This window comes from Heptranchias perlo, chromosome 5 (genome assembly GCF_035084215.1).
Source record: "Heptranchias perlo isolate sHepPer1 chromosome 5, sHepPer1.hap1, whole genome shotgun sequence".
NCBI classification, from domain to species: domain Eukaryota; kingdom Metazoa; phylum Chordata; class Chondrichthyes; order Hexanchiformes; family Hexanchidae; genus Heptranchias; species Heptranchias perlo.
Window position 1 is genome coordinate 87508138 of NC_090329.1, and position 26461 is coordinate 87534598.

Below are 26461 nucleotides of genomic sequence, written 5' to 3' on the forward strand. Positions count from 1 at the left end.
GACATTTGCAAATGGTTAATGCAAGTGCCTCCCAACTTGCAATTGGACTTATGCTTGATCGGGAACCTAGGCTAGTGTGTGAAAGAAAGAGAGTGAAAGACTGAGGAAAAATCAAGAGCTTAGAGGAACACACTCCAGTCTGGACCGATTAGGTTCAGTTGTTCTCTGCTAGTTATGAAATGGCAGCAGCAGAGCTAAGGAATTTGAAATGTCAGAGACTACTGTGTTGATCTATGATATATCTGCTTTGTCTCATACACTGTATCTCTGAACTGCCTCTGGGCAGGAACCCAGTGCAAACAGGCTCTCGAGCATAGCTGGGATATCCTGTATCAACATCTTTATTTCAATGAATGAACAAGAAAAAAAAACAGCTGATCAGAGTCAGCCCAGTCTGTCGAATATTTTGACACATGCAGTACTATCTGTGTTTGTATTACCAGATTGATGAGAGACTGTTGCCTAGTTCTGTAATGCACATTTTCCTGCTTAGCTCAGTGATTGTTTTAAAATAGATTTATCACAAAAATGTATAAATTATCAGGAACTTTTTCCTGAGTCTAAGAGCCATTGAGGGGAAATACTATTTCATCACAATATGGCATCTTTGTATAAAACAAACAAACAACTTGCATTTATAAGGCATTTTTCACGACCTCAGGACATCCCAAGGCACTTTACAGCCAATGAAGTACTTTTGAAGTGTAGTTACTGTGTAATGCAGGAAATGCGGCAGCCAATTTGCGCACAGCAAGCTACCACAAACAGCAGGTAATCTGTTTTAATGATGTTAGTTGAGGGATAAATATTACATAAGAATATAAGAAATAGGAGCAGGGGTAGGCCGTCCAGCCCCTCGAGTCTGCTGCACCATTCAACAAGATCATGGCTGATCTTCTACCTCAACACCATTTTCCTGCACCATCCCCATATCCCTTGATGCCTTTTAATATCTAGAAATCTATCGATCTCCATTTTGAATGTATTCAATGACTGAGCCTCCACAGCCCTCTGCGGTAGAGAATTTCAAAGATTCACCACCCTCTGAGTGAAGAAATTTCTCCTCATCTCAGTCTTAAATGGCCTCCCCCTTATTCTGAGACTGTGACCCCTGGTTCTAGACTCCCCAGCCAGGGGAAACATCCTCCCTGCATCTACCCTGTCGAGCCCTGTAAGAACTTTGTATGTTTCAATGAGATCACCTCTCATTCTTCTAAACTTCTAATATTGGCCATGGAACTGGGAGCACTCCCCTGCTCGTCTTCAAAATAATGTCATAGGATCTTTTATGTCCGCCTGAGAAGGCAGATGGGGCCTCGGTTTAGCGTCTCATATGAAAGACAGCACCTCCGACAGTGCAGCACTCTCTCAGTACTGCACCAGAGTGTCAGCCTAGATTTTGTGCCCAAGTGTCTGGAGTGGGACTTGAACCCACAACCTTCTGACTCAGAGGCAAGAGTGCTACCATCTGAGCCATGGCTGTCACCTTTATAACAGTATTCCATAAAATCCTCTCTTTATTGTACTTTATCTTCATTATATGGGCATGCAGTACCTAGAAATGCTGCGGGGCAACAGGTATTAAATGGAATGTGGGATTCTGCACCAATGATAGTAAATATTATAATTAGTTGAGGCAGATCTTGCAAAAGACCCAAGAATTCACAGATGCTGCAGGTGTAAAAGTTTAAAAAAAACACCAGTACTATCTGTGTTTGTTCCACAGGAAGGTCATTTTACACTGAGCCCACTGTGGAATGTGACTGGATTATGGTAATTTTAAGGCATAATTACTGGTGAGGTGATATGTGAATTATTACCATCACATCATTTGAATCAGGGAAAGAAATATAGATAATAACAGTTGGCAGTCTATCACAGGGCTGTAACTCATTGAAGGGGTTTGAATGTCATCATGAACGAAGCTCAAGTAGTTTGCACAGTGATCTGAATCCCATGAGTGCGTTAAGGTCCTGAATACATCCTTCATGTGTGAAGCTGGACAGTGAACGATCGATATTTGGCCCATAAATGTCCGTATTGAAAATCCATAATGTCCATGATCTACATTTCCGGTGGACATTTGGGCCAGTGCAGGAAGCTCCTACTGCAAAGAGATAGGTTCATCATATCAATATTATAATTGGTTGGATGCAACATCAATTCAACGTCCACACTATCTGCTGTTGGGAATGTGAGGCACACTGGCCCTAAAATTCTGGGGACCAGCGGAGCAGGTCCCATGTCTGCCTTCAGCAGACAGCATTAACCCCATCCCAAATTGCAGAGACAGAGTCATTTCCATAGTCGGGCTGGGCAGCCTGCACCTATATGGGCACGAGAGATGCTCATGCTGACTGTCAGCCTGAAAATTGGAGTGGTACCATGATGAAAAGGAGGACCAGATTTTCTTTCAATTTTATCGAAGGGAAAAATGACAATTCATTTTAATGTAATTGACCCCCTGTGAGATTGATTACTTTTGCCAGTAAAACTGGCTAGAGAAGTGATCGGGAGAGAGGGGTGAAGCGATCGGGAGGGAGGGGGCAGGGAACGATCCCTGTGCTGGAACAGGTAGGTCCGAGGCACATCCGATATTGGGTCACAGGCCTCATGTAAATGAGACCCGCGAGCTGCAGACGCATGCTGGGTGTCCTTCGACAGTTCATCTGTGTATCTGAGCTTAATGTCTGCAAGCACTTTATTTGCCAAAAGGGGTCTGTAATGGTAAGATACGTTTGGCAGTGAGCTCAGGTCTTAGTTATCTGGAAGTCTTCCATATGAGCTATGCGGTGGCCCTCAGGTAGGTCATGGGAGGAGGGGGGAGGTGATTAGGAGGGGAACAAGCAATCCATTGGGAGTGAGTGGGGCGATCGGGGTGGGGGGGGCAAGTGATTGGGAGGGGGCAAAGTGGGAGTTGGCAACAGTTTTCGGCACTGCAATGAAGCCGGGAGCAACCCTCCTGCACCTTCTGGCTCCACATTCAGGTAACTATTTTTCAACAAACTTACCTTTTTGATGATTGCTTCCAGCGGTCCTTTTAAGCTCCACTGGTTAGGCCGCATGTAGACCACGTTTTCCTGATCGCGGCCGGCGTCGGCTGCGTTCAGGGCAGCACAATTTTGTGAAGGGGGCCTCCAACAGGCTTGATGCCCCTATTTAAATATGCAAAGATGCTAGCACCTGTTTCAGGGATGGGCCCTGGATGCCTCTTTTTCTGCCTTTACCAACATGGCGAGAGGAACATTTTTTGCTCATGCACGCTGCCCACTTTATAGGACGCTTTGACGTCAACCTATACCTAGGCCTCTTACTCTTGCTACCTGCAGCAATCAAGGCTTAGAAGTTTTGCTGTACAATTCTGTTACCCGTGAGGAATGGCTTGACACTGGACCATAGCAATGTCAGTGTCACTTAGCAGGAAAATTAGTTTTACTGATAAATTATATATTTGGTGTTGCAGAGTTTTCTGCATGTTATGTAGGGAACAATGGATCCCCAGGAGTGATTGCAAAGTAGTAAAATGTTTGAAGGGCTCACATGAAGCAATGAACTGTGAGACTGATGTTTAATAACTCACTTGAACTCTGAGGTCAGATTAAACCCTTGAAATTATTCCAGAGTATTTTATTAAATAAAAAGTGTACACTTGAAATTCATAGGTGTGATTTTAATTAGTTTTGAATAATTTTTTGCTGATAGTGGCTGTCTTGGCAATTGGTGTGTTCCATGTTGCTTGTGTAACATGGCACCAATGCTGTAGAATTATTAATTATTGATAATCAACAGCTGGCGACTGAGAAATAATACTCGGTATATATTATTACATACCTATATATGTATATTTCCCTCCATTTACTGATGTTAGTGAAAAATTTCATTTTATTGTCACATCAGCAGAGAACGGAAGAAAATATCGTTATATAATTTTTCTTTTGTACTCAGCTACGTTGGGGCGTTGGAACTCGGTCATTTCAGTCACTTGATCTCAGCATCAAGCACTCCCAGGTCAGGTACAATAAAATCAGATGCAGGGTAACGCTGCCATTACTCTGCTCCAGCAACATGTCTGTTTTGTACTGTTGGCCCATGCCCACTAGAAACTGGATTAACATTAATGGAGGGATATTGTTGGAAATGCACCCATGATTTTCTGATAAGCCACCCAAGATACTATTCAAAGATGTGTCTGGAGTTATCCTGCTGTCCTGGCCAATGCTCCCTCTCAACTAAAACCACCAAAAACAGATTAATAGGTCATTCATCTCATTGCTGTTTGTAGGACCTGGCTGAATGCAAAATGGCTGCCACGTTTTCATATTTAACAACTATCATGGCATTTCAAAATAATTAATTGAATGTGAAGCATTTTGAGACATGTCTGAGAAATGTGATAAGGTGCTGTATAAATGCAAGTATTTAAAAAAAAATTGACGTGTGCATGTCGATGGAGGTGGAGAGCTCAGAGACATGTTTAAGTTCCCTAATGAACTAATGGCAGCGGGGAATGCATCAAGATCCCTGCTGATGCTGGCAGATTAGAAAGATTTTGTTTTGTTTCCTGTGTACGCTTGTGAAGGTGGTGGAAGGTAGAAATGCAAATTCAAGTATTCTAATGGTGGTATCTCCAAGCTCTCTGACAGCCTGGCACGGAGGGGCGTATTGCATGTTTCTGGGCAGTCGAGTAGAGGAGTATACACTTGAGTTATCTGATAATCTGGTAGGGGTGGGGTGGAAGGAGGCATAACCCATGTTCATGGTCTCCAGGTGGTCTTGTAGTCAGGTTCTCTGAGAGCCGAATCTCTGGTCTCTCGCTTGTGACCTTTGTTTTGTTTTGTATTATATTGTTGATTGTGTATGTGGAGCAGCGTCTATCCATTACATCTCCCCATGTGAAAGGGCTTCTTTTGTAAATATATTTCTGTTTCTTCAGTTAGCCCTTCAGCATGTGCTGTTGCACAAATCATTAGTAAATTGACTGCTGTGTGCAGTGTTACAGAACATCTCACAATTGCGAAGCGCACACTATGATTATGTTGTCTCTTCAATAATATAATAATTTGTAATAGTTATTAACCCTTAGGTTGTTGTCAAGTGCAGATAAATGACAGGCTCCTCTGGCTAACTTTTAAAAAAGTTTTCAGCCCATACAATTGTGACACTGAAACAAACGCTGCTTTTTTACAATAACTTTAACGTTGAACTATGAAAAATAACACTTGTATAAATCTAAGTTTGAATTAGTAAATGCGTTGGGGGTGAATTTCCGCAAGGGCCTCCTGCTCGTCTGCTGTAGCTTTGGTGCAAGAGGTGTAGAAACTCTGGGAAAATGGTGTAAACTTACCAGGGTTTCCACCAAAATCAAGGAGAACAAGCGAGAGAACGTCTGTGGAAATTCACCTTCTTTATTTCTTTTCAATGTTGTCTTTCTTGCTGCATTTGATCTTCCTTCTTCACGCTGTCCTATTTACTATTGTTTTATCTTTACTTTTATTTTTCCTATCCAATCTCTTCTAAACATTTCTCTTATATAAAAAAAAATGGACACTGAGCCAAAGAAGGAGATATTAGGAGGGATGAACAAAAGTTTGGTCAAAGAGATGGGTTTAAATAAAGAGAGGGAGGTGGAGAGGCAGAGGGAATAACAGTGCATGGGGCTTACGTGGTTACCAATGGTGGAGTGAAGGGAGGGGATGCATAAGAAGCTAGAGTCAGAGGAACAGAAAGTTTTCAGCAGCAGGAGTTAACAGAGAGAGGGGTCAAAGAGGATACTGAGACTGTGAACAGCCTGATACAGTGGGTGGAAGGGGATATGGAGTGGATGGCAAGAGGATGAAGTTTGTGGTGGGAGCTACAGATGATGGCTTTGGTCTTCCCAATGTTTAGCCGGAGGAAATTGTGCCTCATCCAAGACTGCAGCCCTGATTTTAACCTAACCTGCCCAAAGTCAATGGAGTGTAAAATCGGGCAGGGATTAAATCAGGCATTTGACTTGAGCCTGTCCCTTTCTCGTTGGGCAGGTTAGGTTAAAATCGGGGCTTGGATGTCAGACATGCAATCTGACAAGACAGAGGCAATGCAAGGGTTGAGAGAGGTAGTGGAGATGTAGAGCTGAATGTTGTCAGCATACAGGCAAAAGCTAACTCTATGGGCTCAATTTTAAAATTAAATTGGGGCTTCGAAAATGGCGAAAATCTCAAGTGGGTTCGGAAGCCAGCTCCAAGCCGCCGACTTCCGGGGTTGACACAGACGCGCCTGTGTGCGCTTCACGAATCCGAAAGTCCCGCCGGCAATTAAAACCGTGGGATGATAGTTAAAGAACCAAATGTACCTCATTGGTGAATCCAGGCGTGAAGGGCCGGATCAGGCAAAATTAAACATAAGAAATTAAATAATAAATCATTGCACAAAGTTAAAAAAACAAAATAAACCAACCTTTCCACCCTGCTCCGATGTCCGACATCACCCTCTCCGATCTCCCCCACTCCCCCCCTCCGATGTCCCTGTCTGATCTCCCCCTCTCCCCCAACGATCTTCCCCCTCTCCCCCCTCTCCCCCCATGATCTTCCCCTCTCTCCCCCCACGATCTTCCCCTTCTCCCCCCAGTTTCTTCCCCTCTCTCCTCCCACGATCTTCCCCTCTCTCCCCCCACGATCTTCCCCTTCTCCCCCCAGTTTCTTCCCCTCTCTCCTCCCACGATCTTCCCCTCTCTCCTCCCACGATCTTCCCCTCTCTCCTCCCACGATCTTCCCCTCTCTCCTCCCACGATCTTCCCCTCTCTCCCCCCATGATCTTCCCCTTTCTCCCCCCCCCCCCAATGATCTCCCTCTCTCCCCCACCCCCGATGATCTCCCTCTCTTCCCCCCACCGATGATCTCCCTCACTACCCCCCGATGATCTCCCTCTCTCCCCCTCCGATGATCTCCCTCTCTCTCCCCTCTCCCCCCTCGATCTCCATCTCTCTCCCCTCTCCCCCCCGATCTCCCTCTCTCTCCCCTCTCACCCCCGATCTCCCTCTCTCTCCCCTCCCCCCCCCGATCTCCCTCTCTCTCCCCTCCCCCCCCCCGATATCCCTCTCTCCCCTCCCCCCCGATCTCCCTCTCTCTTCCCCCCCCCGATCTCCCTCTCTCTTCCCCCCCCCCGATCTCCCTCTCTCTTCCCCCCCCGATCTCCCTCTCTCTTCCCCCCCGATCTCCCTCTCTCTTCCCCCCCCCCGATCTCCCTCTCTCTTCCCCCCCGATCTCCCTCTCTCTCCCCTCCCCCCGATCTCCCTCTCTCTCCCCTCCCCCCCGATCTCCCTCTCTCTCCCCTCCCCCCCGATCTCCCTCTCTCTCCCCTCCCCCCCGATCTCCCTCTCTCTCCCCTCCCCCGATCTCCCTCTCTCTCCCCTCCCCCCGATCTCCCTCTCTCTCTCCCCTCCCCCGATCTCCCTCTCTCTCTCCCCTCCCCCCGATCTCCCTCTCTCTCCTCCCCCCTCGATCTCCCTCTCTCTCCCCTCCCCCCTCGATCTCCCTCTCTCTCCTCCCCCCTCGATCTCCCTCTCTCTCCCCTCCCCCCTCGATCTCCCTCTCTCTCTCCGCTCCCCCCCGATCTCCCTCTCTCTCCCCTCCCCTCCGATCTCCCTCTCTCTCTCTCCCCCCCCCCCCCGATCTCCCTCTCTCTCCGCCCCCCCTCCAATCTCCCTCTCTCTCCCCCCCTGACCTTCAGCGCCCTGCATTCTCTGTTCAAACACCGGATGTCGTCTCTCCCTCTCTCTTTCTCTCCCCCCCCACCCCCCCAGCCACCCGGCATTGTCGAATCAGTTACAGAAAGCGAAATAAAGAGAGGGTAAGAAATATTGAATTAAAAGACAGGGATAAAAGAGACAGAAAGAAAAAGTAAAAAATTAAATATATTTTTAAAATGTCCAACGACAATTAAAATGTGAAGAAATGAAACTCAACACTGTAAAAATTTGCTTACACATTAAAAAAAAACTTGACATACCTTTCTCTGGTAAGATTACTTCGTTCCGTCAAGGCAGTAGAGGAACTTCGCGCTGTTGTAGTCATTTCAACGGTGAGTCAGCTGGCAAGGTCTCTACTCTGCGAAGCTTCTGGAGGAGCAGGGCATCTGGTAGAGGAACTTCTGGATTTCTGTGTTAAACTGCGCATGTGCAGTAGCCGGAAGTTGCTGTCCGATTTGCACTGAAATAAGGGTGAGCGCTATTAGGCTTGCCATTATTTTTAGAGCAAAATCCAGCCCAATGTGTTTCAGCTTGCTTTGAAAATGCCCTAGGTTCAGGAATGTTGTCGGATCTTTGGTTGTCTGGTTTCCTCTCATTCTGTTTGATAATGATCATCATCAGACATGTCCAGCAAATTGACCCAATGTTCTGCAAAGGGAAAACAATCTGTGCATACTGAAAATTGAAAAGCATCTCCGTTCCTAATGGGATAATTAAACACAAATAGAAAAGGCATTCGTTTTTAAGGCTTAACAGAACACTGTATTTGTGGAAAATTTGTTTGATAAGCATCCTTTTGTTTGGGGAGAGACCAGAGAAAATAGAGCTGTCAATCATTTTCATCACATGTCTCTTGTGTAAGTGAAGCATTGATACATTTCAATGGGAATTACGTCATTTGTATTGCGTGTTTGCAAACAAGTAAATAAAGGTTTGCCGCAGCACTCTTGCATGAAGACAGTGTCCCTTTAAATTGTTATCTGTTTAATACAAAACAGGAAAACATGGCAACAAAGAGTAACATTCAGCTGCACCTTAAAAAACACTGTTGCACCACAAAAATCAAATAACTGGTTCAACAGAAAAAAGAACAAATGGGACAGAAATCCAGAATGGCCATTTTTCTTTCCATCATTGAACAGATAAGTCAGTGATAATCTTCCAGGCCTGTCAGAATTGATTGAAAGATAATGCAAGAATTTTTCTGCCACAATTTACTGCATGTATCCATTAGGAATAATTATGGCTGCATGATTTTGCTGGCTTTTATCTCTACAAGTGTTACTAATGGTTTTATCAATTACTCCCTGTCCAATAACTGCACGGTTGTAACTTAATTTAAAGACACTCTATCACCAGGCTGATTTGTGTAGTAAATGACTGCATTTGAGGCAGCAGCCCGTACACATACATCCTGATGTCAATCAGGCGACTCGCTTCAGTGAGTTAGTTAGTCCCTAATAATTAACAATTAGTATGTGTCCAGGGTAAGACATATTAGACAATGAGAGCTACATTGTATTTACATTTATAGTATAAATCAAGGCTACAATTAGCTGCACTGTGTGTTTCTAAAAAGAAAACATTGTCACTGAAAGAGCTTCTTTTATACTGATCTTCGAATTAGTGATCCAGTGATTTTCTTTTCTTATTATTCTAGATTGGTCTTAATTCAGTCTCGCTCTCAAATTCAGTACTAGAGTTCAATTAGGGCACGTCGGGGGTTAAATTGGTTACCCCCCGAAAACGGGTGCTGGGATTGCGATGCGCAATTAACCCGTGCCCAGTCGTTGCGATGCAGGGAGCACGTAACATTCGTGCTGCCTGGTGATTTCAATGATTGCTGCGTGCAGCCAGCGCTACCTGTGCTGTTGATTGGCTGCACGCACCAGCAGGGGGCCCAGATATCAGGAGTGGCTAGTGCTACTTAAAGGCAGCCTGTAACTCTTAAAGGGAAGGTGCACAGTGGCTGCAGGAAGAACTGGAAATCGTTTGGCAACTAACTAGGTGCTGCAGGATAGTGAGGAATGGCGCTGTGCCTGCGAGAGAGTGTGCACCAAGGTTCTCGGACAATGCACTAGAGGCCTTGGTGGAAGAGGTGGAGGCATGGAGGGGCATCCTATATCCGCAGAGGGGGAGGAGGCCCTCCAGACAAAGGTTCGAGATGCAGTGGGAGGAAGTAGCGAACGGGGTCAATGCCAGGAGCATAGCGCCAAGAACATGGATGCAGTGCAGGAAGAAGTTCAATGATTTGACACGAGTGGTCAAGGTGAGTGAATTCAACTGTCAAGTGGCATTTCCTATCACCTGCACCACTAGCCGCATCCATTGCTCCATGCATTACACCCCCCATCACCCACCTACCACAATCTGTTTCAATCAATACGCAACTCTTCAAATCAGATGCTTCCTCTCACCCTCACACATTACCGCTCTTGCAAACTGCAAACCCACAACTCACAGGTCACACACACTGGCAGCTATTCAACCATGACAACTACATCACCCAAACATCTTGCCTGACACACTTCCCTCTTTCTTGCAGGAGAAGGTGGCTCATAACACTAGGCAGGAAAGAACTGGGGGAGGACAGGCACGCCTACACGTCCTCATCCTCATGGAGGTGCTGGGGATCATTGGAAGTGCCGTCCCTGAGGCTGTGACCACTGGTGGTGCAGGAGGGATCGATGATGAGGGTCTCTGCATACCTAATCCTCCTTCTCACTTCCCACTTCTCCCTCATCACACAATCTTTTCTGACTCACGTGCTACAGGTGGTGTCAGCACGCACGTCTTACTTTCTCCTCTCCCCTCACCACAACTCAACCCGTCTCCCTTTGTCATTTCAGATACCGAAGAACTGGAACCGGCCCAGTCAGAGGAGGCAGAGGCAAACGACAGTGATGATGAAGACAGGCCGTCACTCGATTTCACACTTGCAGCCACCAGCTCAGATACTGACACTGCGCATAGTTTAGAGGCTAGGATAGAGGAGGGATCTGCATGTGGTGAGACACTGGGCACAAGTGCCAGCTTGATGGAGGGCGATGTCGCACACTAATTCTGCTGCAGAGGAGTCAAATGATGACTTCGATAGGTCAAGCTACAGAAGAAGTCTGATGGGCATACACAACCTAATGCTTGGGGCACTGGAGAGCCTGCCAGAAAGCCTGCGTACAATGTCAAGGGACATGGAGGAGTCCAGCTCCAATTTGGCACAGGGCTTTGTGCAGAGCTTGGAGCTCACCCTGTCCCACGTGGAATGGGTGGTCACCTCCATCAGCACACCTGTGGAACCTGCCATGATACAACATCTGATGCGCAATGTCTCAGCTTCCATTGTAGCACAATCAGCTGCCATCCAAGGTCTGCATGCTGCGTTTGGAGCTCAGACTGCTGCTTCGGAAGCTCAGACTGCTGTATTACAGGCTCAGACTGCTGCTATCGTGGTTCTGGGTATCACTTTGGAATGGGGCTTCCAGGGCATCAGAGCACTCCAGCAATCTTTTCTCCAGCAGATCACCAGGAGTGTTGAGGTGTGCCCTGGGAGATAAGACAATTACAATTTTGTGAGTTAACAGGAGAGAAGGGAGATGAACCCGCTGTCCCCTCTCAAGATGACAGCATTCCTGCTCCCACCCCTGCCACTCCGCCAGTGCCCTTGTTGCTGCCTGTCAGCCAGCCAGGCCATACTGCTGCAGCCCAGGCCAAGATGGTGCAGTCTGAAGCCTGGCATTCCAGGCCCAGAGCTGCTTGAGGTCGTCCTCCATGGCCATCTGCACTCTCCTCAATTGAAGATCGGCAGCCTTCCACCACCCATGCTCCAGCCACTGGGGATGCACCTCGTAGGAGCACTAGGAAAGGAAAAGGCACATGAACGACAGGCACTAAGGGAGTTCACAAGGGTGAATAGTATCAGTTTGTTTGAATCATTTGATGTGTAAATCTATAAATCTGGTTATGAATTTGTATTTGGTGTTGGTTTTCATTTCTGCGATGAACTGAAGGAGGAAGCAATGTGTAATCATAAGGATGATTTGATGGTCATATGGGAGAGGAAAGGTAAGGAGTGTGGGACTGTTGGTGAATGGGGAGGTGTCATTGAGGTTACTGGTCTCGCTTATTAATCACCTGATCATGCAGATCCCTGGCAGAGAGGGCCTGTCTACCTTGTTGCCTTCCTGCCTCTTCCTCCATTTGCCCCTCTTCCTTCACTTGCTGCTCTGTCAACTCCTCCTCTTCCTCTTCCACTTCCTCCTCCACCTCTTGCTTTTGCTCAGGTTCTCACCTGATAGGCGGTGGCAAGGAGTGACCCCTTATAATGGCGAGGTTATGCAGCATGCAGCATACAATGACAAATCTTGATACTCGCTCAGCTGAATACTGCAGGGCTCCTCCAGAGCAGTCCAGGCAGCTGAAGCATTGCTTGAGGACGCTTATGGCGTGCTCTATGATGTTCCGTGTGGCAGCATGGCTCTCATTGTATGCCTGCTGTGCATGTGCGCGTGCGTTCTGGACCGGAGTCATGAGCCACTTCATGAGGGGATAACCCTTGTCGCCCAGTAGCCAGCCTTTGACTTGCCGTGCTGGTTGAAATATAGGTGGCACGTTGGACTGCCGCAGATTGAAGGAATCATAACTGCTGCCAGGATAGCGGGCATTGACCTGTATGATGCGCTCCGTGTGATCGCACACCAGCTGCATGTTGAGAGAGTGGAATCCCTTTCTGTTCATGAATATGGCTGAGTTCAGATGTGGAGCACGGATGGCAATATGCATGCAGTCAATGGCACCCTGCACCACAGGGAAGCCTGCAATATGAGCAAACCCTCGTGCTCGCTCACTCTATTTCTCTCTGTCAAGAGGGAACGTGATGAATCCGTTTGAGTGCTTACAGAGCCTCAGTGACCTCCCTTATACAACAGTGCACTGCAAACTGCGAAATGTTGCTTATATCTCCTGCAGCAGCCTGAAAGGAGCCAGAGCCATAAAAATTAAGCACCACAATTACGTTGACAGTCACAGGCAATGCTGTCCTTGCCCTGCTCTGAGGCTGCAGTTGTGGCTGCTGCAGTTGACAAATCTCAGTCACGACCTCCTTAGTGAACCGCAGCCGTCAGATGCACCGGTCGTCACTGAAGTTAAGGTAGGAGAATTGGTCCCTGAAGATCTTTGTTGAATATAACCTCCTGCTGAGTGCCCTGCGCCGCTGCCTCCTCCTCCCTCTTCTAGCAACTTGTCTTGCTCTGCGTGGATTCGCTTCATGCTCCCAGTCATGTTCCCAGAGGAAGCCCTAGCAGGCCAACGATGTCTGGAAGCAACCTTGTTCAGCACATTATTTTAAATGTCACCAACAGTACTGCAAGATCAGCCAGACCACTTTCTATAAAATATTGTGACTTCCTCCATGAATAGGAAACTTCCACAAACACACACAATTGTACCAGCAGCCAGAATAACTAATCCAGCAACTAACCTGTAACTCCTTCATGCTACCATTAAATAATGCTGGTGGTGGTGGTGGTGGGGGGTCTTTCATGCCCTTTAACTCCTGTTCAGCTGTGCGAGGTTAGGACAGTGCGTTGGCTGGAATGGGGAGTTCGAAAAAAGCCGCCGGCTGCTTCAAATCAATGTTGCGCACTGATTTACGTCATAATCTCCCTATTTTAGTTTGCTTGTTAATTAATTAGTCTAAGAGTTGCTGTAAAAGCTGATTAAATAATGAACAGGCCACCAGTCACTGTATAATCTGAAACAATGCAACCTCGCTATAGACAAATTATTTTTCCACTTGATATCTTCGAGTAGCTGTATCCTTTCATTTTTCTTGTGAAATTATTTTTCAAACGTCGATGTATGTAATGGTACTTTTTTGCTCCACTTGATCCCTGATGATAACTGTGCAATTTCACAAAAATTGCATCTTACATAGGTTGCATCATTCAAACTCTACTTTAAAGTGCTGATCTACCAGCATTCCTCACTGAACCACTAAACAATCTCACTGGTGTTCTGAACAGGGTCAAAACAGATCTTATGAACTATATATCCATCATGCCAAGATGGATCACAGTCTTGGGAAAGTCTGAAGGATGATCTTATGGCCTGTAATGGCTTAGTGACCAAAACAATTTTAGAACAAAAGTGAATGATGTGGAGGAAATGTTTGGGAGGGCAGTCAGTGTACATGGGAGGCAGTCACTTCAAATAGGTTAAGGTCACTTTAAACTGGTTTAACCAGGGTCATGTGAAACTGATATTTTAATCTATTACAGCGCATTGAGCGTTTTCAGTAAATGCAGTGGCACTGTAACTAACATCACTGGACAATATGATATCTCAATGAATCATTAATTAACCTTATTTGTGGGAATCATGTTAGAATTAACCAGACATTTCCAAATAAAGTCAGACGAAATCACTGGCAGACCCAAACCTCAAAGGGATCGTGCAGATTTGATCATGCATTCGGAAAACACATTGCAATGTAGTACAGTTATCTTGTACTATGAGATTAGCGTTTATCTCAGATTAAGACTGTGTGGACAATTAACTTTTGTGAAACTGAATTAATTCAGTCTATTCTCACTAAACAATTTTTTTCTATCTCCTCCGTCAAATCTCTGTTCTTTTCTACTTTCCTTAATTTAATTTATTCCAATAACCAAACACAAAACAATATTAAATTGTATTATTATGATTGTAGAATATTTTAAACTATATTTGCTGTGAAAAACTTTTTTACTCTTTCAGATGCTTAAAATAGAAATAAACATTTTTTTAAAAATTAATGATGAGGTGGGTGAGGGGAGGGGGTGGTGAATGAAATGGGAATGATCTTGTGCCCACCGTTAGCTCTTCAAAGTAGAAATGTCAGGGGCCTAAAGTGCATAGATCCTTTCCTTCTGAGATCCCAGAAAAATATAGATGTAAATTATTTTATGTTCGCTATAGTTGGTATCCAGAAAATATACCCTATAAACGGTGCAGACAAGCCGGTTCTGCTCGAGTCTCCATATTTTTGTGAGAGTTCAGTTGGTAGTTGGTATATTTTCAACTGCACAATCTTTAACTTGGGTCAGCAGGCTTCACAGTGTGTAGACATCACTTGTTTGAAAAATGCCCACAAAGAAACCTTATTGCACTGCTGCCAGGGCCTTTAATCCCTCAACATCAACTGTCTGATTGCTCGCTCCATAATTTATTGTTGCTCCCATCACTCAAACCAATACTTTCCTCCTCAGTACAGTAACATTTTGAAAAGTTTCAGTTCAGATCTCCCACTTCCCCACACTCTCCTTGTGATCTACTTTAGTTCCCGAGAAAGTTGAAGTATGACTTCAATATTAGTACTATGGATTTGGAAACATGAGGCCCTTCTTAGCTCATCCCTTTAGAGGGAAAAAAACCTTACAGATTCCCCCCATTATATCACTAGTTATTCTGACATCAGTCTTAAAGAATTTCTTTACACAAAGACTGATCAACATTTTGAATAGTTTTCTTGGTGGGGTAGTAGAAGTGAAAACTTAAGATTCATTGAAGATCTACTTTAATACAATAAACAGTGGGTTCTTCATAAAACCATAGAAATTAAATCACAGAAGGACTGGGAGGGACAAATCGAACTAGAGTAAAGAATAGTTCAGAAATAGGAGGGATCAGATGGGGGCAAATGCGATGCAGCCTAAGATGAATTTAGAGTGTAAATGCGTAAATGCATGTAGTGTGGTAAATAAGGTTGGTAAGCTGCAGGCTCAACTCATCACATGGGACTATGATATAGTGCCAATAACAGAGACCTCACTCAAAGAAGGAGAGGATTGGGAACTTAATATTCCTGGCTACAAATATTCAGGAAAGTTAGGGAAGGACAGAATGGAGGGTGGGGGCGTTGGCAGGGCAGGGGCGTTGGCAGCATTGATCAAAGAAACTATGATAGCACTGGAAAGGGATAATGTAGTTGAGGGGTCTGTTACAGATGACACGAAACTCGGAAATGTAGTAAACAATGTGGAGAATAATAACAGACTTCAGGAGGACATAGACAGACTGGTGAAATGGGCAGACACACGGCAGATGACATTTAATACAGAGAAGTGTGAAGTGATACATTTTGGTAGGAAGAATGAGGAGAGGCAATATAAACTAAATGGTACAATTTTAAAGGGAATGAAGAAACAGAGAGATCTGGGGATGTATGTACACAAATCTTTGAAGGTGGCAGGACAAGTTGATAAGGCTGTTAAAAAAGCATATAGGATCCTGGGATTTATTTATAGAGGCATCGAGTTCAAAACGAAGGAAGATATGCTAAACCTTTATAGATCACTTGTTAGGCCTCAGCTGGGATATTATGTTCAATTCTGGGCACCATACTTTAGGAAGGATGTCAAGGCCTTCGTGAGGATGCAGAAGAGATTTACTATAATGGTCCCAGGGGTGAGGGACTTCAGTTATGTGGAGAGATTGGAGAAGGTGGGGTTGTTCTCCTTGGAGCAGAGAAGGTTAAGAGGAGATTAGAAAGAGGTGTTCAAAATCATGAAGGGTTTTGATAGAGTTGATAAGGAGAAACTGTTTCTAGTGGCAGAAGGATCGGTAACCAGAAGACACAAATTTAAGGTGATTGGCAAAAGAACCAGAGGTGACATGAGTAAACATTTTTTATGCAGCGAGTTGTAATGATCTGGAATGCACTGCCTGAAATGGTGGTGGAAGCAGATTCAATAGGTACTTTCAAAAGGGAATTGGATAAATACTTGAAGGGAAAAAAAAAATTATAGGGCCATGAGCAAAGAACAGGGGACTAATTGGATAGCTTTATCAAAGAGCAGGGACAGGCACGATGGGCCGAATGGCCTCCTTCTGTGTTGTATCACAAGAAGGAGACCATTTGTCCCATTATACCTGTGCCAGTGCTAGTTTCAACTGGAGCTATCTAGTATAATCTCATTTCCCTGTATTATTTTATATTCTTCCTTTTCAAATACTTATTCAATTGCCTTTTAAATGGTATTGCAATCTCTGCCTCTTGTGCTAAAGCAGTATATGTTCTAATGACCCTCTGTTTTAAAAAAAAATCTTGTTCATCAGCTTAAAAATATACAAAGAATGCTTATGCTCATCTTGAGTCGAGAGTAATTTTAACTTTTGGTGATAGTGTAAAACTTGACATCGGGCATTGTATAACGGGCGGCCGATCCGATATCGTTTAAATACCCACCCGTGAATGAAGTACACTAACTTATCTGCAGAATTGCTGGGAAAAATTTGCCATTTTAAATGGGAGTATCGCATGAGTTGATCTCTAAATAATCACTCACCAGTGTAATGCTGGATTGTCTGTGTTTAAACCTTGACTTCAACAAAAGTGCCACAGAGACCAAGGGTCATTATCTTTGACTGGCTGCTGCATTTAGGAGACAGTGAAAAGAGTTTAGAGTCCCATTGTACAGAGTTTAAAGTGTCCTTTCGGACATATATGGGAATTTTGAGGTTTCCCATGCACATTGTTGATTGGGACATCTGCCAAGTTGACTGCACGGTTCAAGCATATATGGACAAAAGTTATTGAAAAACTGGCAATATTGTATGTGTCTGCACATTTATTAAAAATAAAGTATAAAATAAATCATGCAGCATTATGTGATGGAACATGTGTTTCCGTGCCACAAACACCAAATGCATTTCCGAGTTTTCTGATTCAGAAACCTGATTGCAGTCAGTAAGTAATCTTCTTCCTTTTAACTACCAAAAATAATAGAAAGGGATTTCTTCTGCGGGAATAGTGCATACATTAACACTTAATCATAAGATCTGTTTAATGGGAAAAATGGTCCCAGGCAAGTGGACTGGACAGGCAAGCAGACTGTGGACACAGTTGAGCTGAAGGTGTTTGTGTTCCTATTTATTGCTGTGTAATTCTTCAGGTTGCTTTGACAATACTTATCTATCAGTTGATGGATAGCAAGTATCCTCAGTGGTTGGAAGAATACCATAACTAGTAAAAGATATCCCAAATGCAAAAATAAGAGATAAAATGAGAAAACAAGTCAACTTTTACAATCCAGGAGTCGTTGCTAGGGAAACGCATCATGCTCTGCAATAAATCTTCGGTTTAACATCTGAATACCGAACTGAATTGTTGGCACACTTTTGCAATGCCATTTTCAGAACGTGTGTATTGTTGTAGTCTTGGGTAATCCTGATCATTGAAAAGCCTGAACTCTCAGTCAATCAGTGAAGGCTTTTCCCTTCACTCGTGTTTACTTGACATCCTCACATCACAGGTGAGATGTTTAAAAACAAAGCTGGATTGAGGAAAAAACATTTTACAGAACCTGAAACTCCAGCTTAAGCAGAATAAGGCTAGGTGATGTTGTACTGGTGCAGGTTGTTGTAACAATTTGAGCCAGTTCATTCTTTCCTGTCATCTCTGATCCACCACAAAAGACATTTAATTTACATAAATTGGGAATAGTGCAAGGATTTAACAGTCACTCTTCCAATTTTGGGGCAGGAAAGTATCTGGAAGAGTCCAGTGCCATTTTTGTTATGAAGTGGACACATACAAGGAGTGTGATGTCATGTTTGTGGTATGAATGACAACCATGCAAAGTGAGTGACATCATATATATTACAAAAACAAAATACTGCGGATGATGGAAATCTGAAATAAAAACAGAAGATGCTGGAAATGCCCAGCAGGTCAGGCAGCATCTGTGGAGAGAGAAACAGAGTTAACATTTCAGGTCGATGATCTTTCATCAGAACTGGAAGATGTTAGATATTTAACAATTTATAAGCAAGTACAGAGCCAGGGAAGGGGGGATGGAGGGGAGGAAAGAACAAAAGGGAAGGTCTGTGATAGGGTGGAGGACAAGACTCAATAAATGACAAAAGGGATGATGGTGCAAGGCAACAGGGGATGGTAATGGGACAAGTAAAGAAACAAAAGATGGGTCTAGAGGAGCTGTAAATGGCAGCATCAGAACCATTACCAGCATCTGCAGTCCGAAAAAATGGGAGCAGTGCTTATGATCTGAAGTTATTGAAATCAATGTTTCATCCGGAAGGTTATAAAGTGCCTAATCGAAAGATGAGGTGCTGTTCCTTGAGCTTCCGTTGAGCTTCATTAGAACAGTGTAGGAGGCCGAGGACAGAGAGGTCAGAGTGGGAGTGGGACGGAGAATTAAAAGGGTAAGTGACTGGAAGCTCAGGGTTATGCTTGCAGACTGAATGGAGGTGGTCAGCAAAGTGATCACCCAATCCACGATTGGTCTCCCCAGTGTAGAGGAGGCTGCATCGTGAGCAGCGAATACAGTATACTAAATTGAAAGAAGTACAAGTAAATCACTGTTTCACCTGGAAGGAGTGTTTGGGGCCCTGGACAGTGGGAAGGGAGGAGATGAAAGGGCAGGTGTTGCATCTCCTGTGCTTGCATGGGAAGATACGGTTGGAAGGGGAGCAGGTATTGGGGTGATAGAAGAGTGGACCAGGGTGTGACGGGGGGAACGGTTCCTTCGGAATGCTGAAAGGGAAGGGGAGGGGAAGATGTGTTTGATGGTGGTATCGAACTGGAGATGACAGAAATGGCGGAGGATGATACGTTGAATGTTGAGGCTGGTGGGGTAGACTGTGAGGACAAGGATGACCTTATTGTGGTTCTGGGAGGGAGGGGAAGGGAGAGGGCAGAAGTACGGTAAATGAGACAGAGATGGTTGAGGGCCCTGTCAACCACAGTGGAGGAGAATCCTCGGTTGAGGAAAAGGAAGACATATCAGAAACAGTAGTGTGGGAGGTGGCATCGTCAGAACAGATGTGACGGAGATGGAGAAACTGGGCGAATGCAATAGAGTACTTACAGGAAGCGGGGTGGGAGGAAGTGTAATCAAGGAAACTGTGGGAGTCAGTGGGCTTATAGTAGATATTGGTGGCTAGCCTATCCCCAGAAATGGAGAGAGAGAAGTCGAGGAAGGGAAGGGAAGAGTCCGAGATGGAGCATGTGAAGGCAAGTGAGGAGTGAAAGTTAGAAGCAAAGATGATGACATTTTCCAGTTCGGGGCAAGAGCAGGAAAGGGCACCGATACAGTCATCAGTGTACTGGAAATATGTATATTACATCAGCTTATGTGCATATCTTTATGTTATAAGAATAAATCTCCTGTGGCGATGCTCACAGTGAATCCTGTTCCCCACTGATCTTTGTGTTTGTTGTTTTGTTCCTCTGACCTCACTATCCCTTTCTCTCTGCGCACTGCATGTATCCATTTCTTTGTTGACAATGGTCAAGAGGTAATTAATGTCACCAACTTGTATTTTAATATTGCTCGTTTCCTACAGCAGCCATTAACCTCTCCTGCCATTTTAATTTCCCTTTGCCCACTCAGTGAATCAGGCTATCATTTTAAGGGCATTCTTTGAACCACATCCCAATCGCCATTTGCCTTATCAAGATTACAGGAACACACCAGGCCCAATGCTTCACTTATTACGTTTAGCACTTAGTACATCATCTAAATAGACCAATGGCTGTGAAGAAAATAACCTACCAGCTTCCTCTGCATTAAAAAATTATTAAGGTCAGTAGGTGTAGGACCACAATGGCAGAAATCAGACTGGGGTTGAGGTGACACACATCTGGCTTTTGTGCACGCAACGCAGGTCAGGCATAGCCAGCATGACAGGAGACATCGAGTTGGGACAAGGTATGGGGATGGCCTACAACTGAGGAAGAAAGGAGGCCATGGAAGGGGAACAGGATGACTCAAGGGTTAACGAATTGTGTTAAAAGCGTGCTTCAATTCCAAAATAGCAGTTTGTACCTGGGATGCATGAGGTTGAGGACCTACAGCATCACCAATGGTAGGAGGGCTGTAACTGCACTTCTGAATCATGACATTGATATAGGAGAATTCAATGTGAAATTTTGAAATGAGAGATTATATTGGAAAATGTTGGCACAAAAGTGTGACCAAAAATCATGACAACAAGAAGTGTGCATCATACACAAGATTTTTAATATACTATTAAAGTAAATAAGTCACCTGGTCCAGATGGGATGTAACCTAGTTTGCTGAGGGAAGTAAGGGTGGAAATTGCAGAGTGCTGGCCATAATCTTCCAGTCATCCTTAGATATGGGGGCGGTGCCAGAGGACTGGAGAATTGCAAATGTTACACCCTTGTTCAAAAAAGGTTGTAAGGATAAACCCAGCAACTACAGGCCAGTCAGTTTAACCTCGGTGGTGGAGAAGCTTTTAGAAATGATAATCCAGGACAAAATTAATAGTCACTTGGACAAGTGTGGATTAATAAAGGAAAGCCAGCATGGATTTGTTAAAGGCAGATTGTGGTTAACTAACTTTATTGAATTTTTTGATGCGGTAACAGAGAGGGTTGATGAGGGCAATGCGGTTGATATTGTACATATGGACCTTCAAAATGCAGTTGATATAGTGCCACATAATAGGCTTGTCAGCAAAATTGAAGCCCATGGAATAAAAGGAGCAGTGGCAGCATGGATACGAAATTGGCTAAGTGAAAGGAAACAGAGAATAGTGGTGAACGGTTGTTTTTCGGACTGGAGGAAAGTATATAGTGGTGTTCCCCAATGGTCGGTACTAGGACCACTGCTTTTTTTTATATATATTAATGACTTGGACTTGGTTGTATAGGGCACAATTTCAAAATTTCAGGTGACACAAAACTTGGAAATGTAGTAAACAATAAGGATGATAGTAATAGACTTCAAGAGAATATAGACAGGCTGGTGGAATGGGCAGACACATGGCAGATGAAATTTAACATAGAGAAGTGCAATGTGATACATTTTGGCAAGGAAGAATGAGGAGGGGTATATAAACAAAATGGTACAATTCTAAAAGGGGTGCAGGAACAGAGAGACCTGGGGGTATATGTGCACAAATCTTTGAAGGTGGCAGGACAGGTTGAGAAAGCAGTTAAAAAAGCATGCTGGACTTTATTAATAGAGGCATGGAGCACAAAAGCAAGAAAGTTATGTTGAACCTTTATAAAGCACTGGTTCGACCACAACTGAAGTATTTTGTCCAGTTCTGGGCACCGCACATCAGGAAGGATGTGAAGGCTTTAAATAGGGTGCAGAAAAGATTTACTAGAATGGTTCCAGGGATGAGGGAATTCAGTTATGTGAATAGACTGGAGAAGCTGGGATTGTTCTCCTTCGAGCAGAAAAGGTTAAGAGAAGATTTGATAGAAGTGTTCAAAATCATGAAGGGTTTAGATAGTGTAGATAAAGAGAAACTGTTCCCATTGGTGGAAGGGTCGAGAACCAAAGGACACAGATTTAATGTGAGTGGCAAAAGAACCAAAGGCGACATGAGGAAAAACCTTTTTACGCAGCGAGTAGTTACGATCTAGAATGCGCTGCCTGAAAGCATGGTGGATGCAGATTCAGTTATGGCTTTCAAAAAGGAATTGGATAAATACTTGAAGGGAAAAAATTTGCAGAGCTACGGGGAAAGAGCAGGGGAATGGGACGAACTGGATTGCTCTTACAATGAGCCAGCACGGGTTCAATAGGCCGAATGGCCTCCTTATATGCAAGAGGTAGAAAAATATGTTAAGAAAGAATTTACTCGGATTCCTAAAATTGTGAGTGTCTAGTTGACTCCACTTCCGATATACATACCCTCACAGATCCCTTTTTCTAATATCCTGATCTTCTCACCATTCATTTTCACTTTCCCTGTCTGCACAAATATTTATAATTGTCTCGGTCAATAACCTTCGTGAAACTGGGAGTATTGTCATGCTATTAATGATGGCACTTAAATAAATCCAATTTATTTTACATATTCAAATGAGGTGATTGAAACAGATACTTTCCCCAATAATTTAAAAAATCTATTATAATATTTAGCTTTATCAAACTTTGGAAGTGTAATCATTATACTATTAGAGATAACTTTAATTATGCTAATTCAATCCAAATTACACATGCAAATTAACTTAATTAGAAACTCAACTTTCTCTTAATTTAATTATAAATTTTAAACTCATGAAATTCTGAGTTTATTATGGAATTTGGAACTATCGTATTAAAGAATTATGCTAATTGAGCACAATTTGAATGTGCAAATAGGTTACTCAGAAAATAAATGTCCCCCCATTCTACAGTTACAACAACAACAACTTGCATTTATTTCGCAAAATGCAAGAGGGGTGGGTTAAATTTTTTAAAATGTGAAACCCGCCACAAACACGTCTACTTCCGGTTTAACTTGGGCGGGTTGTGGAGCAGGTGAGTAACCTGCTCGCGAGAGGCGGGTCTGTAATTTAAATATGTTAATGAGGCTGCATGCCTCAGATTTTAGCAGCCTTTTGGATTCGACGGCTCCGGGCTGGGTTTTCCAGCGCTCAGGAAACCCGGCAGCTAAGGGGAGGCGAGAACTGCCGGATCCAGAAAGTAACTCCTTTCTATATCACTGCTTGTGTGCCAGGAGGAGCAGGAGTGCTTCTCCCTGGCCCCCCAAGCTAACTTGCCACAATCGGCCTCCCTGCCCGCAATTGGCTGACCACCCTGCAATCTGATTCCTTCACAATCTCCAGGCTGACGCGCAATCCAATGCCTTCCAGCCCCCGGGATTTCTCCCTTCCTCTCCCTCTCCTCTCCGGTCCCTGGCTGCGGCTTTGTACCACGGGCCTTCCTGACGACAACCAGCCAGCCTCTCAATCAGCCTGGCTGCCGGCCGCGAAACGGAGAAAAAAATTTAAATGAGGCCCTGCCGTTAAATTCGGCAGGATCTCCGCGTTCCCCACATTTCCGGGTTTCCCGGCTACTACAAGTCCCCCTCCCCACCACCCCATAAATATTAGGGCCTATTTTTACATTGAAACAAAGAATCATGGAAAGGTTACAGCATGGAAGGAGGCCATTCGGCCCATTAGGTCCGCGCCATCTCCATGCAAGAGCAATCCAGTTAGTCCCACTCCCCCCCCCCCCATCCCGTAGCCCTGCAAATTTTTTCTTTTGAAGTATTTATCCAGTTCCCTTTTGAAAGCCATGATTGAATCTGCCTCCACTAGCCCCTCAGGCAGTGCATTCCAGATCCTGACCACTCGCTGTGTAAAATAGTTTTTCCTCATGTCACGATAGAACCATAGAAAAAATACAGCACAGAAGGGGGCCATTCGGCCCATCGTGTCCGCGCCGGCTCGTAGAACAACCAGGTGCCCATTCTAATCCCACCTCCACCACCTGGTCCATAGCCCTGCAGCTTACAGCACTTTAGGTGCAGGTCCAGGTACTTTTTGAAAGAGTTGAGGGTCCCTGCCTCTACCACCAATTCGATCAGCGAATTCCATACACCCACCACCCTCTGGGTAAAAAAGTTTTTCCTCATGTCCCCTCTAATCCTTCTGCCAATCAGTTTAAATCTATGTCCTCTAGTTCTTGAACTCTCTGCGAGGGGAAACAGGTACTTCCTGTCTACTCTATCTAGGCCCCTCATAATTTTGTACACCTCAATCAAGTCTCCCCTCAGCCTCCTCTGCTCCAAGGAAAACAACCCCAGCCTATCCAATCTCTCCTCGTAGCTGCAATTTTCAAGCCCTGGCAACATTCTTGTAAATCTTCTCTGCACTCTCTCCAGAGCAATTACATCCTTCCTGTAATGTGGTGACCAGAACTGCGCACAATAATCCAGCTGTGGCCTTACTAGAGTTTTGTACAGTTCCATCATTACATCCCTGCTTTTGTATTCTATACCTCGGCTAATAATGGAGAGCATTCCGTATGCCTTCTTCACAACCTTATCTACCTGTACTGCTGCCTTCGGGGACCTGTGCACATGCGCTCCAAAGTCTCTTACTTCCTCAACCCTCTCAATATATTCCCATTTACTGTGTATTCCCTTTTACTGTTTGCCCTCCCTAAGTGCATTACCTCACACTTCTCCGGGTTGAAATCCATTTGCCACTTTTCCGCCCACTCCACCAACCCATTGATATCTTCTTGGAGTCTATAGCTATCCTCTTCACTATCAACTACACGGCCAATTTTTGTGTCGTCTGCAAATTTGCCAATCATGCCCCCTACATTCAAGTCCAAATCATTAACATATACCACAAACAGCAAGGGACCCAACACTGAGCCCTGTGGCACACCACTGGAAACGGATTTCCATTCGCAAAGACATCCATCGACTTTTACCCTTTGTTTCGTGTTACTGAGCCAATTTTGGATCCAATTCACCATATTTCCCTGTATCCCATGGGCTTTTATCTTTCTGACCAGTCTGCCGTGTGGGACCTTGTCAAATGCCTTACTAAAATCCATGTAGACAACATCCACTGCACTATCCTCATCAATCCTCCTTGTCACATCCTCAAAGAATTCAATCAGATTTGTAAGGCATGACCTTCCCTGAACAAATCCATGCTGACTATCCTTGATTACACCATGCCTTTCCAACTGACAGTTTATCCTATCTCTCAGTATTGATTCTAATAGTTTGCCCACCATCGAGGTAAGACTGACCACTCTATAATTGTTTGGCTTTTCCCTCGTACTCTTTTTAAACAATGGTACTATGTTTGCAGTCTTCCAGTCCTCTGACACCTCCCCTGTATCTAGTGAGGATTGGAAAATGATCCTCAGAACACCCGCTATTTCCTCCCTGGCTTCCTTCAATAGCCTAGGAAACAATCCATCTGGCCCTGGTGACCTATCAACTGTCAAGGATTCCAGTCCCTCTAGTACTTCCTCTCTCGTTATGTTTACCTTATCCAATATTTCACACCTCTCCTCTTTAACTACTATGTCCGGATCATCCCTTTCCTTTGTGAATACGGAGACAACATATTCATTTAAAACCCTGCCCACATCCTCTGCTTCTACACACAAGTTACCCTTATCATCCCTGATAGGTCCCACCTTTTCCTTAGCTATCCTCTTGTTCTTAATGTACTGATAAAACAACTTTGGGTTTTCTTTAATCTTACTGACTAATATTTTTTCATGCCCTCTCTTTGCTTTCCTTATTTCCTTTTCTACGTCATCCTTGTACTTTCTATACTCCGCTTTCTGCAGTATTTAGTTTTCTGTGACAGTCATAAGCTTTCTTTTTCTGCTTTATCTTGCCCCGTATACTTCTAGAAAACCAGGGAGGTCTAAATTTGACAGTGTCACCCTTTTTCTTTGAGGGGACGTGTCTGCATTGTACCCGTAGAATTTTACTTTTTAGTGCCTTCCATTGGCTTGTCACTGATTTCTCCCCAAGTAGTTGTGTCCAGTCCACTTCTGCCAAATCACCTCTTAGTTCTGTAAAATTTGCCTTCCCCCAATTTAAAACATTTACTCCTGATTTAACTCTGTCCTGTTCCATAATAATGCTAAAACTAACTGAATTGTGGTCACTATCCCCAATATGGTCACCCACTGTCACTTCACCCACTTGCCCATCTTAATTTCCCGGGACTAAATCTAGAATTGCATCCCCTCTTGTTGGGCTTGTCACGTACTGGCTAAAAAAGTTCTCCTGGACACCGATCAAGAATTTTGTGCCCTCTGTGCCCCTCACACTGTTTGAATCCCAGTTGATGTTAGGGTAGTTAAAGTCCCCTACTATTATTGCCCTCTTATTTTTGCATTCAGAAATTTGCCGACATATTTGTTCTTCTATCTCCCTTTCGCTATTTGGGGGTCTATTGTACACTCCTAGTAGTGTGACTGCCCCTTTTTTATTTCTTAGCTC

At 44.3% G+C, this 26461-nt stretch overlaps 1 protein-coding gene across 1 annotated transcript in view; it reads left to right on the forward strand.

Annotated features, from left to right (window-relative positions):
• Nucleotides 1-26461, forward strand: part of LOC137322176 (PC3-like endoprotease variant B) — a 633356-nt gene that overhangs the window by 142707 nt on the left and 464188 nt on the right. The gene's annotated exons all lie outside the window — the stretch shown is intronic.